Source organism: Sciurus vulgaris, assembly GCF_902686455.1.
Source record: "Sciurus vulgaris genome assembly, chromosome: 4".
NCBI lineage: Eukaryota > Metazoa > Chordata > Mammalia > Rodentia > Sciuridae > Sciurus > Sciurus vulgaris.
Window position 1 is genome coordinate 15,781,702 of NC_136464.1, and position 19,812 is coordinate 15,801,513.

A 19,812-nucleotide genomic window follows, 5' to 3' on the forward strand; every position below is an offset into this window, starting at 1 on the left:
AATGCTAGTCTATAATATGCTGTTATGTGCCTGACAGTCTATTAGTGATACTTTAAAGGCTTCCTGGAAATTTAGGGAGTGGTTTTCGTTTTCAACAATACTGAGCAAGGTTTAAAAACTTTTTTTTCTTTTTTAGTTAGACAAAACTGAAGCATAATGAATCAAAGTAGCAGCTCATTCTCTTTGTCATGAATGAGAGTCAGGATAACGAAACCCCTTGGGGAATATAACAAATCAAGCAACAGAACAAGTTGTCAGCTTTTAGGAAAATATTGCCCCCAAAGGTTATCTTTGGTAACCCTGCTTCCTCTTGCCACAACTCAGGGATTGCCTTGAAAGTCTTCACCGTGAGGCTTTGTGACATGGGTGTCCAACAGAGGGACCATTCTTTTCCCCCTTTGAACCATAAGCCATACTTGGCTTCCATTTCCAGGGAAAAAAATTCAGTGCTGGGGTTTGTAATTGCTTATTATTCATGTTCCCAGCATATGAAGTGTCGAGGCCACCTGTATAAATTAAAATGATATTTTAAAATAACTTTTTTGGAAGAGACTACGGCTACATTTTCTTAACCTTTTCTGCTTTATCTGCACTAAATTTTAGAGCTTGCTCTAGTTTTTGTGCCTGTCTTGGTGCTCAGCCCTTCTCACAGGAACTAAGTGAAGTTTTTGTGAAATGAGTAACTTCTTATATTTTCTCCTTACCTCTGTGTTTGCTTTTTCTTAATCCACCACCAGCCCCTTTTCCCTTCATCCTTATTCACTCAGTCCAACCTCTACACTGGCTTTCAGAACATTCCTTCCATTTTCTGCTGTTCAAAGTCTGTCTTGGCCTCCTGATTTGCATCCTGCCCACGGGGAACCCATCCCTCATGCACCACGCCACGATCCCCAGAGTGGCCCGTATTCGACTTTGGAGTATGAGGTGAGGTCCTGCCAGTATGTGGGATTTGTATCTTAACCTCGTGTCTCTGTCAACAAACTACACTTCAGTAACTGCTTTGAAACGTGGCTCACGCTGGTTGGTTCTAGGCAAGTCCAAATTCTTGCTACCATTGTGTTTTGGCATTGAAAAACTCCTACGCTCTTCCCTTAAAGGTTTAGCATAAATTTTAAAAATCCCTATACCTAATATGGCTCAAGGACATTTCTACCTGGAGATCACGGCCTGGGCCAGGCACTTCTCCGGCTCCCCTTCGAGCTGATTCTGCAGGTACTTAGTCTAAGAACTAAACCAGACATTAGGGAAAAAAGGAGTCCCTTTCTTTGACTTCACCGTGTCATCTAAGGTACCGTCCTGAGTTTGGAAAGTTTTGGCACCACAATTCCATCCTTTGAAAATGTCTGAAGGCTGGTATCCATGAAAGGAATTGTAGAACAGCTTTTTCAGTTCAGCTTATGAACTATTCATGAGTTTGTCTTTGAGAATCAGAATACACTGAACTTGGACTTTGACTATTGGAGTCAATGATCCACTAAATCTTCATCCTCGGGAACAATCTGTGGATTCTCTTTGTAGCCACAGCCTGTAGCAAAGTGGACTTTCACACTGCCAGGCATGCCAGAAAGAAGACCAGGGACCCCACAGCTGCTCAGGAAGGGGAAGCCTCAGTTGCTGAGCCATTTAATCTTTCCTCCCCGCAGAATGACCCAAGACAGGCTTTGGCTGTGGGTCACTTGGTGTATGAAATTATATGAAATGTAAGTAAGCTCTAACCAGTTTAAGGGAAGCTTAAAACCAGGCACTAGGAAATCTCTGCCAACATGTGATGCTTGTACTATATTCTGGCTTAGTGGCTGGCCAAAGCAGATTTATTGATAATCTCCACTTATGAAAATATTCTACTGAGAAGCACTATACAGTTACTTTTTTATAGTTTATGTGGTAACAGTTTAAGCTCTTATTATTTCCAAATACCTTATAGATGCAATATGTGTGGTGTTTGTGTGTGTGTGTGTGTGTGTGTGTGTGTAGAGGGAGGGAGGGAGGAGAGAGAGAGAGAGAGGGGGAGGAGGGAGGGAGAGGAGAGAGGGAGAGAGAGAGAGAGATCATTCCAGTCACTGAATAACTAGAAAAACCAAATCACAGAAATGTCAAATAAATTATGCTGGCAGGTGGCAACCTGAATTTAGGTATAGAATCCCCATATTATTCCAAAGCTGCTCCTTGCTGATTTAACTACACTGATCAGAAACGATTCTTGTTTCATGATAGTATAAGTCTGATAACGTTTCTCTGGAATCCCATGACATATTAATGTACAATTTGACACTCTTTCTACAAAGAGAATCCACAGATCTCTTAGCAAGTACATCAAGTTCACTTCTAGGGAGAAGCCATTGAAGTTTTCATGTGAGAAACTGATTCCCCAGTAGAGGGTGGTGGTGGACCATGCCCCCAGGTCTCGTTGGAGACCCTTCTGGGCTCTGTTCAATGAATAAACTGATAAGTGGTTTTAATTGATTATCCTGTTCTCATAGTACTAATGAAAACTAAGACCAGATTCAACAGAGTTTGTAGAGTGCGTAATGTGTAAAGCCCAGGCCAGGTGTGTTGGAGAAAACAAGGACCCTGGAACTCTTATCTGCTTAGGGGTGCATGATGTCCCCATGTTCTTTAGAAGTATGGGCTGTGGGGTAGACAGCTTGCACCAGGGGGCTTGATACTGCCACTGTAGGTGAAAGGATATCAGGATTATTTCACTTTCTCGGTCTCTGTTTTCTCATCTATTGAGTGGGTACGATGATACCTGCCAGTTCTTTCAACACTACTAAAAACTGTGGACCTGTGGGAAGGTGCACCCTCAACCAGCTCTCCAAGGCAGATGTGCTTAAAGATCATTATTTTTCTGATGTATGTTGTACACATTCCCGGTTATCAGCAGTTCTTTTGATTTTTGAATCTAGTGCTTGTTCATCACTTCCAAGGACTCATGTCAAGAACAGCCTGTCAGAACCCTTTCTACCACTGAAGTTCAGTGGTTTCCACAATGCTTCATTTCCCCTGATTTGCAGTCTATAGATCACCCCTGAAATGCAGAGCTCTTTTGCATTCAAAGGCCTGCCTCCAAGTTACTATCCCAGTCACCATATCTAGTCTATTATATACATGGTCCAGATTACTATTTCTGATAGTATCCAAGTTACTATGTCTAATGGCATAGTGGCCGTTTTCCTGTAAATGTGAATTTGGGGCTGCAGTTAATTCCTTTTCCCATAGTTTTCCGTGCCCTAGGAGGATGTGTAGGAGTTGGGATTTAATAATGCCAACTCCTTTGGGTAGAATAAGAACGACTTCCAAGGGAAGTGGCAAAGTCTCCTAGGATTACTTACTTCTACACAGTCCACAGCAAAACACTAAAAATTTCCCTTAGAGAGTGTAGGGAAGGGGTAAAACGTCTGATCAAAATGTCCAGCTGCTCACTTTTGTTGTCGTTCTTGTTTTTATCTATGCAGCATAAGAGAATGAAAGCTTAAAGTGTCTGTTCTTACTAATTACTAACAAAATAGGCGTTATTAAAAATTTGAGTCGCATATTAATATGTGCCAAACTTATTTAAGAATCACACAAATGCTTATTAAACTATCTATTATAAGATAAACTTTATTTGTAGCCTGGAAACCCTGTTAAATAATTTTGGTGGCAATTTTTTCTCTGTCTCTGGTAAGTATACGTTATATATTCAAATTAACACCTAAAAATCAGTGCTAACAAGTTTGTGATTAAGAGTTGGTTATCCACGTTGTAGTTAAAGACAGGGATGCATCTGTTGTGCTGAAGGCCAGGACATTTATTTCTTCTTTTTACTTTATTTTTACTAATAGGAACAGGTCCCAGCAAGCAGAGCTCGTTGAGCTTCCTTAAGCCTGTGAGGCTATGTTCAGTTTATTTTCCAGCACTGAAGCAAGGACCTGACATTGCCTGAATGCCAATCAAGTTGGCATTTGACCATCTGGATTAAAGTGGGAAATTGTCATATTCAATGGAGTCACGTTTTTGATGGCAAAGATGTCTTTAGTGTGTTCGTTTGTTATGTAATTATTTTGTTTTCTTGATTCTGTGGTTTCAGAAAAATTAAAAAATTATGGTAAAAGCATTGCACGTATGGTGTGAGTAAAAGTACGGAATGGTATTGAGTGGGAAGGAAGTGCCTTGCCCTAAGAGCTCCGCATCCTGGAAGCCCCACGTTTAAGCATTGCTGCTGTTCTGGAGGATAACACCTCAGCATCCTCACTGCTGTCTCCTCACTCAGTAACTTCAGAAGGCTTGCTATGAACCACACAGCTTCAGCACACGGATTCTGCCTCCCTTAACCCTATCCCACCTTCTTGTCCAGTCAACTCTAGACACTGTGACTCTCCAGGGTGTAAGCTGAAGAGCTGGGAGTGTCCCTCAGCCTTCTCAGTCTCTTCACTCCCAGCTCTATCCCTCCTTTTTATATGATCAAAACTAGACATTTGCATTCTGATATTATTATAATGAAACTCGCCAAACTTTGTCTCTAGGCTTTTTCTGAACACTGAAAGCTGCGGTTCTCTCAGGAGGATGTTCAAAGCATCCAGAGCAAAGGGATTCTCCTTTCTTCCATTCTCCGTTGACTCAATCACATCACCTTTCATCTGTTTCTACCCACAGGACCTCTTTGTACTTTCTCTGTCTGTTCTGGAGATTGCAGGCACAATTTTCTTTGATATGGGAAGAAATAATATGCCTCTGCTTTCTGATCATGCCACATTGTTTGAAGGGAATTGCTTTCTCCTCTTTCAAGAAACAGGTCCTTGCTCATGCTGACCACTCTAAATATGGCAAGTCTCTCTTCCCTCTGCCATGCAGTATCCTCTGTGCATGGTGGTTTCCATCTCTTGTACATCCAAGTAACAGTTTATTCTTGAAGGTATCTTTTATTCTTTTCTTTCTTTGTTTTTTTGTTTTGTTTTGTTTTTGCAGTGCTGGGAATTGAACCCAGGGCCTGTGCTTGCAAGGTGAGCACTCTACCAACTGAGCTATCTCCCCAGCCCCATTTTATTCTTTTCTGTTTCAAGATAAAATCCAGCTTTGGGAGGCTAAATGAGCTAGAGAAGACCCAGGTCCTTTCATGTGAAGTCACCAAAATCTGTGGGCTCTCTCTTAAACTCTGTTTGGTAGGATCTGTACATTCTTTTCCTTCTTAAGCCTTGAGAGTAAAAGAATTTTTGGGATTATTTTCTCTCCTTAATTGAATAATTGGAGAGGATAAAGTGTGACTTTGGATGTTGTCCACGTCTCTAGTTTTCCCATGGCTGTCCTGTCTGGCTTTGCTTCTCCAGATGCCTCAAGTTCTCCATCTCCCTTCTAGAAAGCATAAATTTTCTCTTATTAAGATACATATCATAGAGTGCTTGCCTTGCATGCACAAGGCCCTGGGTTCAATCCCTAGCACCACGAAAAAAAAAAAAAAAGATACATACCATAAAATTCACCCTTTTACATTATATGGTTTGTGGACTTTAGTAAGTTTTTAGTAAAAATTGTGATATTTATAAAAGTTGGTGAGCCATTATTTGTGTGAACATGCCCGTGAGAAACCATTGCTATCTGGCCACTGTCTCTTAAGATGGCAGACATTCGGATCTCTTCGAGTGTTCTCTGTGTTGTGTGGCAACAAGTTTAGAGATTTCTTTACCACTGGGCCTTTGACCTCAGTCTGTCTTCAGTTTCTTTAGTACATCATCTTGAAGAGTGAAATGAAAGTTCTTGAAAAGGTTTTCAGTGGTATTTGTTGACCATACCAGGTTAGAATCTTCCTTTGTTAGAGTAAGGACTCTTCAGCAGGATGCAAACAGGTCCATTTACGGCGTCAGGATTTGGGCCCTGGAGAGTGGTGTGGTGCAGGTTAGGAGGGATTTGGAATTAGACCTGCCATCGTCTTGGAGAAGCACTAAAGATAACCAGGTCTTGAAGGTCAATAAAAGGGCCTAGAGTTCAGGAGTTCAGAAGAATTCAAAAAGTGCTTCTCCCCAAAGCCTCATCAGGGCCTGCTTTCTGTCCCCCTTTAAATCCTGAGAATGCTGACTGCTGTAACCCACAGATGGATCTGGAACATGCTTGGCTGTCCTTTTCCTTCCAGAGTTGCTGGAACATTCAGGAACATGTACTTTGAAACCATTTTAGAGAGGTCTGATTTAAAGTTTTCTTGCACAGAGTTGAATTAAAAGCACACAGCCGTGAAGTAATGTTTCTATGTACTTGTTGTTCACTACATTTAAAGACATTCCATATTTTTAGACCTCGTCAGGTATATTGCTAATCTCAGTGTGTCTCTGGGTTTGTACTTAGATAGCTGTCTCTGGATGTATCTTTATTTTTTCCTAGCACAAATGTCTCCCTTATTATTTTTAACCTATAAATAGTTATTATCATTGGTTTTATTGCTTTTTAAGCAGGGACTGAAATGGCAGCTTAGAATTGTTGTTTTTTAATATACAATCCGGTAAGCCAACACGTTCAACTGATTCTTTGTCTTTATTTGGTTTGGTTTGACAATAAAACCCCGAATTGCAGTGAGGATTAGGCCACTATGGCCCACTTATTACATTCTTATTTATGAGGTCTTTGCTTAGCACAAGCAGTATCCGTGTTTTATCTCAGATCCCAGGGCCAGGCTATTCTTCACAGGTGACAGATGGCTAATGGCAGATCTCAAAACCAGAGCCTCTGGTTCCTGGGAGGCACTTCAGATTATGGAAATGGTTCTAGAAAAACTCTACCACCTATAAGAATTCCTTTTGCAGAAATTCCAACTCTGTTTGTGGAGGGTATGTTATATGGAAACATCACTTCACCAGAAAGCCTAGATGTCCCACTGGTCCACAAATGGCAATGCAGGGAGACCTGCTGGTCCCCCACCAGAACAGGCAGTTAGTTAGATATTTTGAGAGCAATATAGAAATTAGCAATTACCCATCTGCCTTCTTAGTGACGGAGGCACACCGCTATCTTGTAATTAGCGTTTGGCCATTATATTCCTGTTACAGCTTTGCAAATACAACTTTGACTTGACCGCAATAAGAAGTTTACTAAGGCATTTTCTTTTTTCATTCTAAGACCAGCACATTTATTAATGTAAGCCAAAGAGCCATGGAATTTCCAGTTGGCTCCCAAATCCCTGGAACATATTAAAAGTGGGAACTTTTTTTTTAAAATCTGTGTTTGAAAGAAATGAAAGATAGAGTACTTGATTGACTCTTTTTATTTTATTATTTTTTATTTCGATTTACTGTGCACAAATGGGGTACAACTAACATGTCTCTGGTCATACTTGAAATAGAGTCACACCATTTGTGTAATCATACATGTACATAGGGTAATGATGTTTGTCTCATTCTATTATTTTTCCTTTCCCCACCCCCTTCCCATCCCTCATTTTCCTCTATACAATCCATCCTTCTTCCATTCTTATCTCCCTCCCACCCCCCATTGTGTTCATCATCCACTTATCAGAGAAATCATTTGGTCTTTGGTTTTTTGGATTGGCTTACTTCACTTAGCATGATATTCTTCAACTCCATCCATTTACATGCAAATGCCATAATTTTATTCTTCTTTATGACCGAATAGTATTCCATTGTGTATATATACCACAGTTTCTTTATCCATTCATCAATTGAAGGGCATCTAGGTTGGTTCCACAATCTAGCTATTGTGAATTGAACTGTTATAAGCATTGATGTAGCTGTGTCACTGTAGTATGCTGATTTTAAGTCCTTTGGGTATAGGTCAAGGAGTGAGATGGCTGGGTCAAATGGTGGTTCCAGACCAAGTTTTCTAAGGAATCTCCATACTGCTTTCCAGAGTGACTGCACAATTTGCAGCCCCAACAGCAATGTATGACTGTACCTTTTTCCCTGACTCCCAAAGCACAAGAAATAAAAGCAGGAATCAATAATTGGGATAAGCTCAAACTAAAAAGCTTTTCCTCAGCAAAGGAAACAATCAACAATGTGAAAAGAGAGCCTACAGAGTGGGAGAAAATCTTTGCCACACGCACTTCAGATAGAGCACTAGTCTTCAGAATCTATAAAGAACTCAAAAAACTTTACACCAAGAATACAAATAACCCAATCAACAAATGGGCTAAGGAAATGAGCAGACACTTCACAGAAGAAGATCTACAAGTCATCAACAGATATATGAAAAAATGTTCAACATCTCTAGTAATAAGAGAAATGCAAATCAAAACTACCCTGAGATTTCATCTCACCCAATTAGAATGTCTATTGATTGATTCTTAAAGATACCTCAGGAAATCAATGCTCTTCGGACTGAGACCCTTTGGTATCACCCCAAACACAACCCCTCTCCCTCCCTTCAGGCTATATTTCCACTGAGTAAGGTTTGGGGGGCTTGGGCCAACATACTCTTGATTAGAAACTGTTGGGGTTGAGATACAAGATTATGTCTCATTTTTGTAAACTGTTGAAGTACCTAGAACTGTATTTTTCACATGAGAGGAAAAAATTCCAGGGTTGTACTTGGTAAGTTGTTGCATGTCATGTGGTTTTGCAAACCACTTTAAATCCTTTCTGGAACCAGTGTAGGTAGTATGTCAGCCCATAAAAACCATCCCAGGCAAGAGCTTTCTTAATTTTTTAAGTACATTGGCTTAATTATTAGATATTTGCTTGGTTTTTGCTAAATGGAAGGCATCATGTCAGGCAGGGTGAGAGACATCCAAGAGATCTCACTCTCAGGAAACTTAGGGTTGGGAAGAGAAGATTTAGCCCTTTTGGAAATTCAGTAATCCATATAAAATATTCTAACAAGGATTTGGTGCCATGGTAAGTCATACCATGGATGGGCAAGCACATGACACTCATGTGTGCCCCATGGTCAGGGAAGGCCTCCTTCCACAGCAGTTGAGTGAGGCTCCGTAGTGGAAGGATTTGAAAAACAGGGGTGTGAGGAGGACCCTCCAGAGCAGAAGGATGGAGGAACAGAGTGTGACAGCTGGGGGAACAGAGGAAGTGTTTGGAGAAGCAGAAGACCAATTTGATTATAATGGAGACTTTGAGAGAGTGAGTCACTGGCAGGAAAATTGGAATAGTGGATTAGGACCATACTGTGGAAGGCCACGAGCGTGCTGGCACAGAGCCTTCGGAGGGTACGGTGGAAGACCATGAGTGTGAGTTGGAGTTTGGACTGTGGAAACAGAAACCAGTTAAAAAGTTTTAGAGCAAGGGAATGACATCATCTAAATGGTATTTTTGGGAGATTTGATGGGGAACCAGATACAGGATGGATTAGATTAGTTGGCAAGAGGCAGGGGTAGGGAACTGAGGCAGAAAGACGGATTAGACTTACTGAATCCAGTTATTAAAGTCGCAAGGTCCTAAGCCAGATGTGGTAGTCACACCTGTAGTCATATCACTCCAGAGACTGAGGCAGAGGATCAACTGAGCCCGGGAGTTGCAGACCAGCCTGGCGAGACCCCCATGATATGCTCAAAGTCCTGAAAGGGAGTGACAGGTGAAAATGTAAAAGATGAGATGCTGAAAACATTTTAGCAGAACAAATCAGCAGCGGAGGGGGTTGTTTCTGATATGGGTGATATTTGGCAGAAATACCTGCTCTGTTCCTTACTGGGAGCAAAAAGAAGATTGAGTTGGAAGGTGTGAATCCATTTTCCCAGGCACTGCTTGTGTTCCTAGGGTACAGAAGAAAATGGGGTGTGACATCTCCGAGGGCTTCTCTCAGCAGGTTCCAGTTCAGAACATAAATAAATAACTTCAGCCCAGCATGCTACAAGAAGGCTGACTTTTAAATTGTTTAGTGTGGCTGATTAAATTAATTCCAGAGACTAAACTTTAGATCTTCAAAGGGCATGTTTTCACTTGGGTACAGCATTATAGTGACTGAATAACATGATCAAGCCACATGAGCGTTGGGTTACCATATTTTTGTTCTAATGGGCAATTTTTTTTTAACTTGCTTTGTATTGCTGGCCAGTTCATTGGAAGGATTCAGACCAGTAGCAGTTTCTCCTAGTCTTTATTTGGGGTCTGTTTCTCATTTCTCCCACCCTGGTCCTGTCACCTGTTAGTACCCAATCCACACTACCCCTGGCATCCCACCCCATCTCCTTAAAATACCATTGAGATCATATCAGTTCTTGATCAAAATGCTTCTAAATGGCTTTGTGTTTTGTTTATGGGGGGTGGGAGGACGGGTGAGAGAGGGAAGGTACTGAAGAATGAAATTGACCAATTATATTATATTGTGTGCATGTAAGACAATGTAACAACACATCCCACTATTATGTACAATTATAATGTACCTATAAAAATATTTAAAAGTCCAAACCGTATAACCTTATACTCATGGCCCTCTACAATATGATCCTGTCTTTCCAGATGTAGAATCCATGATTCCAGCCTCTTTTTAATTATTATTTTATACTAAATGAGCACAGTCTTATATTCTGGAAAGGATAAATATTAAATTGAGTTTATATCACCTGCCATTCAGTTGGAGCCCAAACCAGTACAAAAGTTTTACTTTTATATTCTGAATTTTAAGTTTTTAGTTTTGTGTTTAAATTTTGTTCATCATAGATATTCCTGTATATTAATCAACACAGTGATCCTTTTTGATGACTGACTTTCTAAAAAATTTACTCATTGCTCTCTTGCTTTTGTTAAAAATTTTTAGCTGTCAATGGACCTTTATTTTAATTATTTAGATGTGGTGCTGAGAATTGAACCCAGTGCCTCACACATGTTAGGCAAGTGCTCTACCACTGAGCCACAAGCCCAGTCTCACTCTTTTGCTTTTTACTCTCAATAATTCAAGGCAGTTTGTAATGACATATAAAAGATACCAAGGTTGCATAATTAAACACGAGTGAGGTAGAACAAAACATAGGTGTGAGTATTTATGATCCTGAATTAGGCAAAGATTTATTAGATACAATGCCCAAATCGCAAGCAACCAAGGAAAAATAAATGACATGGACTTCATCAAAATTAAAACCTTTTATGCTTCTAAGTATATTATCAAGAAAGTGAAAATAAAGCTGACCGAATGGGAGAAGGTATTTGCAAATCATATATCAGATGTGTCCGTTATTATTCAGAGTATATAAAGAACTTATAACTGAACCAAAAACAAAACAAAACAAAAACAGAACTACAGGTAACCTAATTTAAAAGCATATGAAGAACTTGAGTAGACCGTTCTTCCATGAAGATACACAAATGACCGATAAGTGCATGAAAAGATGCTTGGTGTCATTAGTCATCAGGGAAACGCAGATCAGAAGCAAAAGTCACTACTTTACATTGTAGGGTGGGTAAAATGAAAAAGACAGTTAACAGCAAGTGTTGGAGAGGCAACTGGAAATCAGAACCCTCAGGCATTGCTGGTGGGACTGTAAAGTGGTGCAGCCTCTTTGGAGAATGGTTTGGCAGTTCCTCAACAACCGAATGTGGAGTGACGTGTGACTCAGCAGTCCTACTCCAAGCTGTGTAGCCAAGAGGATTGAAGACATACACATCTGTGCAAAAATTTGTACATAAATCTTCATAACAGCATTATTCACAACAGCCCAAAATGTGAATAACTCAGATATTCATAAACCAATAATTGGGTAGACAAAATGTAATGTATCCATGCAATGGTGTGTTACTCATCAATAAAAAAGAAAGAGGTACTGATATGTGCTGCAATATGGATGGACCTTGAAAACTTTGCTAATGAAAGAAACCACATTTTGTATGAAATATCTAGAATAGGAAAATCGTAGAAACAGTAAATAGAAAGTGGGCTAATAGTCGCCAGGGACTGAAAAGCAAGGTAGGGAGTGATGGGGAATGATTGCTAATGAATACAGGGTTTCTTTTGGGGGTGATGGAAATGTTCTGGAATTAGTAATGACAGTTGCACAACTTTGTGAATATACTAAAAACTACTGAATCAGATACTTTAAAAGGGTGAATTCTGCAATGTGTATTATATCAAAGTAGTATGTGTATTAAAAACAAAGTAGATGAGAGAGTTGTAACAGGCATAGAGATATAAAGTTGATTTTGGAATACAACTATTAAGGTCCATTATTGCTATGGGTTGGTTATGAATGTGTAATTAATGGATCAGTTACATAATCCACAGTGTCATAAGTCCAAAGACTCAGGCTGCCATGGTGACAGAAGACAGCACACTCAGCAATTCCTCTCAAGGTGGAATTCTGTATTTTAGTATAGGAAACAGCACTCCAGCTATTTATAATCACATTTTCTTTAAGGAATAATTCTTCGCATACATATTATTTTAGAAAAGAAGCATAGCTCACAGTAAAGCAACTTTTGTTTTTGAATGAAGAATGGGAAACCATTGAAATGGGTTGATTTTTTAGATGGAATGAAAGTTTACTGATGTAACAATGCCTCTGTTCTCAAGATGCTTATATTCTAATGAAGTGGGTTAGAGAATAAGGAAAATTAGTTTTTAATTACTAATTGTTTTACCTAATAATTATGCTGATGAACCTGAACAGTAGGCCACAGGCAAATTATCAAAAGGGAGTATTGCCCAGCAAGCTTCTGTTCCATCAAAATGGTGGCTACTCCCTACTTTCCATGACATGCTATACAGTCTCATTTGGGTTTATGAAACACCCTAGATTTATGTCCAGACTCCATTCCTGTGTCCTATGTCCTGAGGGCAGCTCTAGATGTTCATAGTAAAGGATTTAAAAACTCATTTAGCAGTTTCTATTTCAGTTTGGGATCACAATGTACAAACTACTACCAGATTTGGTCTCCTTTGAGGACCTTATGCCAAAGAAAATTGGCTCCGGTCAGGATAGACCAGAAGCCCTTAATCTTTTTTAAAAAGCTGTTCATTTTCCTGGAACCCCCCACACCACCCCAGAGTTTGACATTGCAGGCAGCTGCAGAACAGGACGGCAGAGCCAGGCTGAATGGAAAGTCCAGTGTGCCTGGCAGCTTGGGGGACATCCGTACAGTGAAGCCTCTGGAGGCAGACACGTGCGTGGTGGAGTCACCCTGGGCTGACAGTTAGCCTTCCCACCTGCCCACTCTGATGCCTTGTCAGTTCTTTCTCTAAACCTTGTTTCCTCATTGATAAAATAAGGTACTAAAAGCTTGAGGGTCAAATGAGGATTAAAGGAAAGAAAACATGAAAGGCGATTAGCACAGTGCCTGAAAGGGTGTCACACAGAAAATACTACTGTCACCATATCTAGAAAGGTGCCTGAATGTGTTCAATAGGCAATTGTTGAGTGGATGGATGGATGGATGGATGGGTAGATGGATGAACTGACTCCTAATCACAGGTAGAGAACATTATTTCACAAACATTTTTAAATAAGAAATTTTTGGAACATAGAGAAAATAGGAAAAACACCCTGCTATATGGAATTTTACAGTTTTGCCGTATTTGCTTCAAATTTTTTTAAGAAACAAAATGTTACAAATACAGCCGAATTCTCTCACATGGTCCTCCTGAATCTCTTTAATCTCCTTTTACAGGTGGTAATTGATACCCTGACCTTAATGTTGCCACTAGCATGCTTTGGAGTGTCTATCGTTCTGTGTAAGTGAGTAATACACATTGATGTGTATTTTCACTCCTTATATAAAAGCATGCACACCTTGTTTTTTTTTTTTTTTTTTGCTTGCCATTATGCTTTTGACTTAATTCATGTTGATACATTATTATAGTTTATTCTTTTTTTTTTTTGTGGTACTGGGGATCGAACTCAGGGCCTTGTGCTTGTGAGGCAAGAACTCTACCAGCTGAGCTCTCTCTCCAGCACACAGTTCATTCTTTTTAATTTTTTTTAAAAAAAATTTAGAAGTCAGTGAGTCTCACTATGTTTCCCAGACAGGTCCTGAAATCCTGGGCTCAGGTGATCCTCCTGCCTCAGCCTTCTGAACAGTGGAAATTAGAGGCGTGGCCCACTGTGCCTAGCTCATTCATTCTGTACTCATTCATTTTATATAAGTATCAAAGACTTATAGTATTTTATGACTATCTCACATTTTAGTCATGTATTCAAAGTGTGATTTCTACTAAATGCAGATTGCTTATGTATCACTGTAAAGTTGAAACATCATAAGCTGGAGACCATCTGTATGTTTTTCTTTGCTCCTCACGGGGGTTGTGTTTAACAGTTGGAGAAACTGAGGCCCCAGGAAATTAATAACTTGCTCAAGGACATAAAACTAGTAAGTGGTGGAACTGAGGACTCGGAGTCTCTTGTCACAGGCTCTTGTGGTCGCACGTAATAATGAAGGTGCAACTTAAATATCATCAATAGTTTTCCAGATGCAAAAAGAGAAAGCTATTTTTTAAAAACCAAAATTTTGAAGTAGGGGCAGTAGCAACTATCAGGCAGTTTTCAGGAAAAGGTAAAAGTCATAATTCTCCTGAGGATACTAATGTTTGCTTTTACTCATTACGAGAGAACCATACAAATGTCATAATCAGTTCAAAGGAGAATTTTGAAATACACATTTCAGGCAGGGATGGAGGTGCATGCCTGTAGTCTCAGCGAGTCAAGAGGCCAAGGCCAGAGGACTGCAAGTTCAAGGTGCCTGAGTGACGTAGGAAGACCCTATCTCGGAATAAAAATAAAAAAGGACTGGGGATGTAGCTCAGTGGTTGAGCACTCTCTTCATTCCAAGAAGAGAGTGAGGGAGGGAGGAAGAAAGACACATGTCTAGATCAGAAATATTGAGATGAATATGTAAATGCAGACAAACTGATTTTTGCACAGGGTGGGAGGAAGATAATTGAATTCCTAGCAGACAAGACAGAGACTGCAGGCTGTCAGTCAGTTTCCTACACGGCAGGGAGGTACAGAAGAGTTCACCAACGATGAACAGCGCTTGTCAGAGGACCCTCTGGTGTCGCAGCATGTAGGCAATGCAGAGTTGCCCGAGCCGCCAGTTTTTTTCTGCACAATTTTTGTTGGCACGACAGACAGGCTGAGAAAGCAGGAGAGGTGTCCCCATGCTAGGGGGTGTGGAGAAGGGAATGGGCAGGAGCCAGCCAAGGATAGAGTGATGGTGTTTGTTCAAGGTTGTACAAAGTTCAGTGTGCACTCTGACCTTTCGCCCTGTCCTTTTGTGCTGGCCAGGCTCAGCCCCCCAGTAGAGCCCCACCCCAGTCTGTCCCCTCCCCCAGGTGATAGCCTGTCCTTTCATTTACTCCTGTTTCAACCATTAAAATTCACCTGCTCTGTATTTCATTTCTCAAGTTCCCAACTTTTGCCCAGTTACAGATTCCTCTCTCTGACAACCTGAGGTTTTCTACAGGGGCCTGTCCCTCTATAATTGTGTCCCTCCCGGCATCCACAGCCCTGGTCTTCTCCTGAGCCTGCCTCTCCTGCGTATTTCTGTGCTTTCTATCTGTCAACTTCTCTTCCTTACCAAAATCTGGTCAGGCGCTTAGAAAAAACTGAATAAGCGAGTCTGCCTCAGGCTAGGCCTTCCTTTATTTATTCAGCCAAGATGTGTTGTGCTGCTCTGTGACTATGCACAGCGCTGGGCGCTGCAGGTATAATAGCCCAACGGAGTCCCTGGTCTGCTGGTGAGACAGACATGTAAACAACCATTACCGTACAATGTGCCCAGTGCTATAGTTGTATGTACACATCACACTGTGACTACAGAAGAGGTGGCATTAGTTCTGCTTGAACTGGATCTGGGAGCATGGGTGGAATTTTGCCAGAGAGAAAAGGAGGGTAAGAGCAATCTGGGTGCTGAGTCCTCCTGCCTGCTCAGGCCAGCTGGTGACAGCAACTAGCTGCTCCCCTGGCTCTGCATCTGCCCAGACAAGGACAAAGCATCATCTGCTCAGAGAGGCCTCTTGGCATCGTTGGGATTCCTGTCAGCAGAATAAGTTGGGGCAAAAGAAGTACCAGAAAAGCAAATGTTATTCTTCCCCTAAATGTGTGTGTGTGTGTGTGTGTGTGTGTGTGTGTGTGTGTGTGTTTGTGGTGTGTATGTAAATAGGTGTGTATGTAAATATGAGATAAGATGGATAAATAAATACTATTTTTATTTCTTAATTAAGGCTAATGGGTTCATTTAGAAGTTTGGATCTCTGGAATTTTATCAGGAAAAAAAATGTGGCTGGACAGTGAACTCTGATTATAAGGCTTAAAAATGATCTGCTGAGGGTTAAGTTATCAGGGCCTTTTGATCATGCTGGAAGGGTACCTTCTAGACTGATGGGTCTAGGGAGAGCTGGGACACATTGACCAGTCTCCTCAACTGAGGTGTTCAGTGGAGCCCTGCTGGCCAGGCTGAGTCCATCAGCCACCATCCTAGGAGCTGTAAACGTATTTATTCCTGGGTTCAAGGTCCTTGTGCTGGCCCACTCCCCAGAGGTGAAGCTCACTTGTCAGGGGGTTACTGTTAACTAGGGAACCTGTTCCAAATGGCATCAAGCCTGTAATGTGCTTGGAAAAAAAACAGTTAATCCTGTAGCATCACCAGGATGGACTTTGAAAAGCTACTTGATCTATTAATAAACAGTGTGGCAATTCTCCTTATCTTAACTGAGCACAATTTCCAGTTGATTCCTTGAACAGGCTTTTATGGAATTATCTGTGATACTTAGTATGACCTAGATTTACCAGGTGGGCTGAGGACCCTTAAGGAACAAAGAAGGGGCTGATGGGGGTGGTCTCAGATTGGGTTTGGTTTTAAGCACTGTTGGGAGGAAGTCTGTCATTGAGACACACCAATAGTTATCCTTGTTTATTTGCACAGTTGGAATTGTGAAGGTCAAAGATACATGGCAAGCCAAGGTCAGACACCGAATGAGAAGGTCAACATTTTATGTCGTGTGCAGAAAGCAGATTTGGTTCTTGTTTTCTTTAAGATTAAAGTGTTCCTGCTTTCTTCTTTAGATCAGAATGCTTCATTCCTTACCTTGATAGCTCTGGAAGGACTTTGGTTAAGAGGTCAGTAAGGATGTTTCAGGATGAATAAAGGTTATCATTCAAAGGCTGCCAGAAATCATTCCTTCCCAAAGATGTATCTCTGTACTTTCTCATTGGCCAGAGCAATCTGAGTCCTAGAAAACATATTTCTTAAGGAAGGGACATTGGACTTCTTAGGTTCACAGATACCTTTTCATGGCTTAATTTGTAGGATTCATGATGATAATTATTCTGAAGCAATGAGGAGAAAACCTGTTTGGTTAAAGAATGGAGAGTCTGGAGATACTTAACCACGGGGAGATGGGGTTGTTCAGAGGCCGCCAGGCTGCTAAAGCAGGGAGCCCCAGACTCCATCTGGAACAGCCAGTGCAAAGCTACCGGGATAGTCCAGCAAATGACAAGAGTGTGCCAAACACATCTGTCAGTCTCTGCTTCTAATTGGCCTCTGACACAGAAACCTGGACACGGGGATGGATGCCCTTGTAACCACACAATAGCCAGAGTTGTATGTAATGTGCCTGGTACCCGCCATTAAAGGCCACCAATCTCTTCCTATCGTTTAAGAAGGGGAGGAGTCAGTGGCCTTAACGAGTTGCTCTCACCTCGTGCTCTGAAGGTGGGTGGTGAGGTGTGAGGCTAGGAATGGGCATCAAGCTCAAGACTCACTACTGTGGCCGTTTAATCAACTAAGTGACCTTGGCCAAGGTCTGTTAGTTCATATAAGAACTGAGATCCTACCTCTCAGGGTTTTTGTGGGTCTTTTCTTTTTGAGATTGTTTATGTAAATTGCTTAGTTCAGTATCTTGAAAACATTAGGCATTAAAACGTGTGTTTCCCATTTTATGGAGAATGCCTAGATACTTAATTCTCAGACTCCAAAACTACTGACAACATAAATTTTATCATTTAAAGAAAGGATACCAATGGTCCTGTTTTTAATCCATTAGTTTCTCATTATCTTCCCCTCTTTCCATCATCACCCAGGCCGTTCTTGCCAGTCTTCCCATGATGGTTGACCACTATTGTGTAATAACATACGAACATGAACAAAAATCAGACAGCACAAGGAGGTGAACCAGTAAGTATGCCTCAAGCATGCTCCTAGAGGAAGCCATTATCAACAGTGTCTTAATGTTCCTTCCAGAAATGTTCCCTCTATTTAAGCACATTCGTGTCTTGTTCTTTTCACAAGTGAAAGCAACCTATAATACTCTTCTGCACTTTGCTTTGTTATTGCTGCTGCTGTGTTTTTAGTTGGCATCCATTTTGAGTATTACAAACCCACATTATTTGGAAGATCTTGGACAAACATGGGAGCTCAGGTGGCTCAAGGCAAAGATGGAATTTGGTTAAGAATCTAGGACTTGAGCACCTTTAAAAACTGCAAGGGATTTAATTATATTCCTTTGGTTTCTAGTCTGAGTCCCCCTGGAAGACCTCTGGGTTAATTATGGGTCCCTGGGACACTTGGCAGACACAGCTGCTGCATTGCTGTTCCACGGAGGTAATTAATCATCTCGCCTGAATCAGGAACGAAAGCGCCATTCCTTGTCCTCATTACCAGTAGTTTTGGGAGAAGGAAAATTTTTTAGCAAAATGGAACCACGTGTGATTCTTTTCATAATGTATAGCGGGTGATAATCAAAGATGTTTCCATATTGGGCTTCTCATCATAAAATAGAGGGTAAAAGCATGTGTATGTGGGAGGATCAGTGAATCATTTAATTCTTCAGGGCTGATGCCGGATAATTTGGAAGTTTTATTTGAAGGGACACTATACATCCTTACTTCCCACTTACCTGTCTTTTTTAATATTACAAAATCCTAGGTTGAACAGATGTTGGTGGTCATCTATCTTAATGAGTAATTTTATATATTTCTCAGTTGGAGGCTGTTTTTGTCCCTTAGGGGACACTTGACAATGTCCAGAGACATTTTTGTTGATCCTACCTGGGGCGGGGGAGGGCTTCTTGCAAAAGCCAGGGATGTTGCCAAAGAGCCCACAGTGCACAGGACAGCCCCCCACAGCAACCAGTTATCTGGCTCAAAATGTTACAGGTGCTGAACTTGAGGAATCCTAGTTGATTGGACTAGTTTAATGATCTCTCTGTGGTTTTGGTTTTATTGTTTTTGTATTTAGGTGATGGGCAGGAATGGCCACCAAGTAACTGGTCATAATACCAAAATATTTCTTAGGACCTGAGACCTCCCTTCCCTCTACAGGCATCTCAGAGTCTCTTCAGATCAGTGAAGACATCAGCACAGAGCAATTGACTTGTTCCCAACCAATGGCCATGGTATTTCTCTGGTGCATCATTGAAAAGTCTATCTTAGGTGCTGTAGTATCCCCAGCCAGAGGTGTGCTAGGGGCTCAGTAGATATCGGGTGGGCGAGTGCATGAGTGAGATGCTATGACCTCGATGGAATGGGCTTGCAAGCAGTGGTCTGAGCAGAAGTTTGTAACCGTATATGCTTGGCTTTTTCAGTAAATATAACTTACAACTCAATGAACTCGACAGCTCAGTGTTCATGCAGTGGCTGCCATTAATGGATCTCACCATCTCTCCTGTACTTTCCTGCTGTTTCTGTTGCTAAATAGTTCCAAGCAGCACAAGCAATTGTAGAAAATTTTATACACAATTGGCAACTGGCATCTGTAGGAGCAGTAAGCATATAATGAACTCAGTGTTAAAGACATGCATAAAACCACTCAGGAGGAGTTATCGTTTGTTCTGCGGGGGGGGGGTTTGTGTTGTTTTTGTTTTGCTCTCATTTTTGTTTTGTTTTGTTTTGTTTTGTTTCTGAGTGGGGTCTTGCTAGATTGTCCAGGCTGACCTGCAGCTCTTAGGCTCAAGTGATCC

At 41.1% G+C, this 19,812-nt stretch overlaps 1 protein-coding gene across 1 annotated transcript in view; it reads left to right on the forward strand.

The window, feature by feature from the left end:
* Window positions 1-19,812, forward strand: part of ABLIM1 (actin binding LIM protein 1) — a 307,615-nt gene that overhangs the window by 49,994 nt on the left and 237,809 nt on the right. The window lies entirely within an intron of this gene.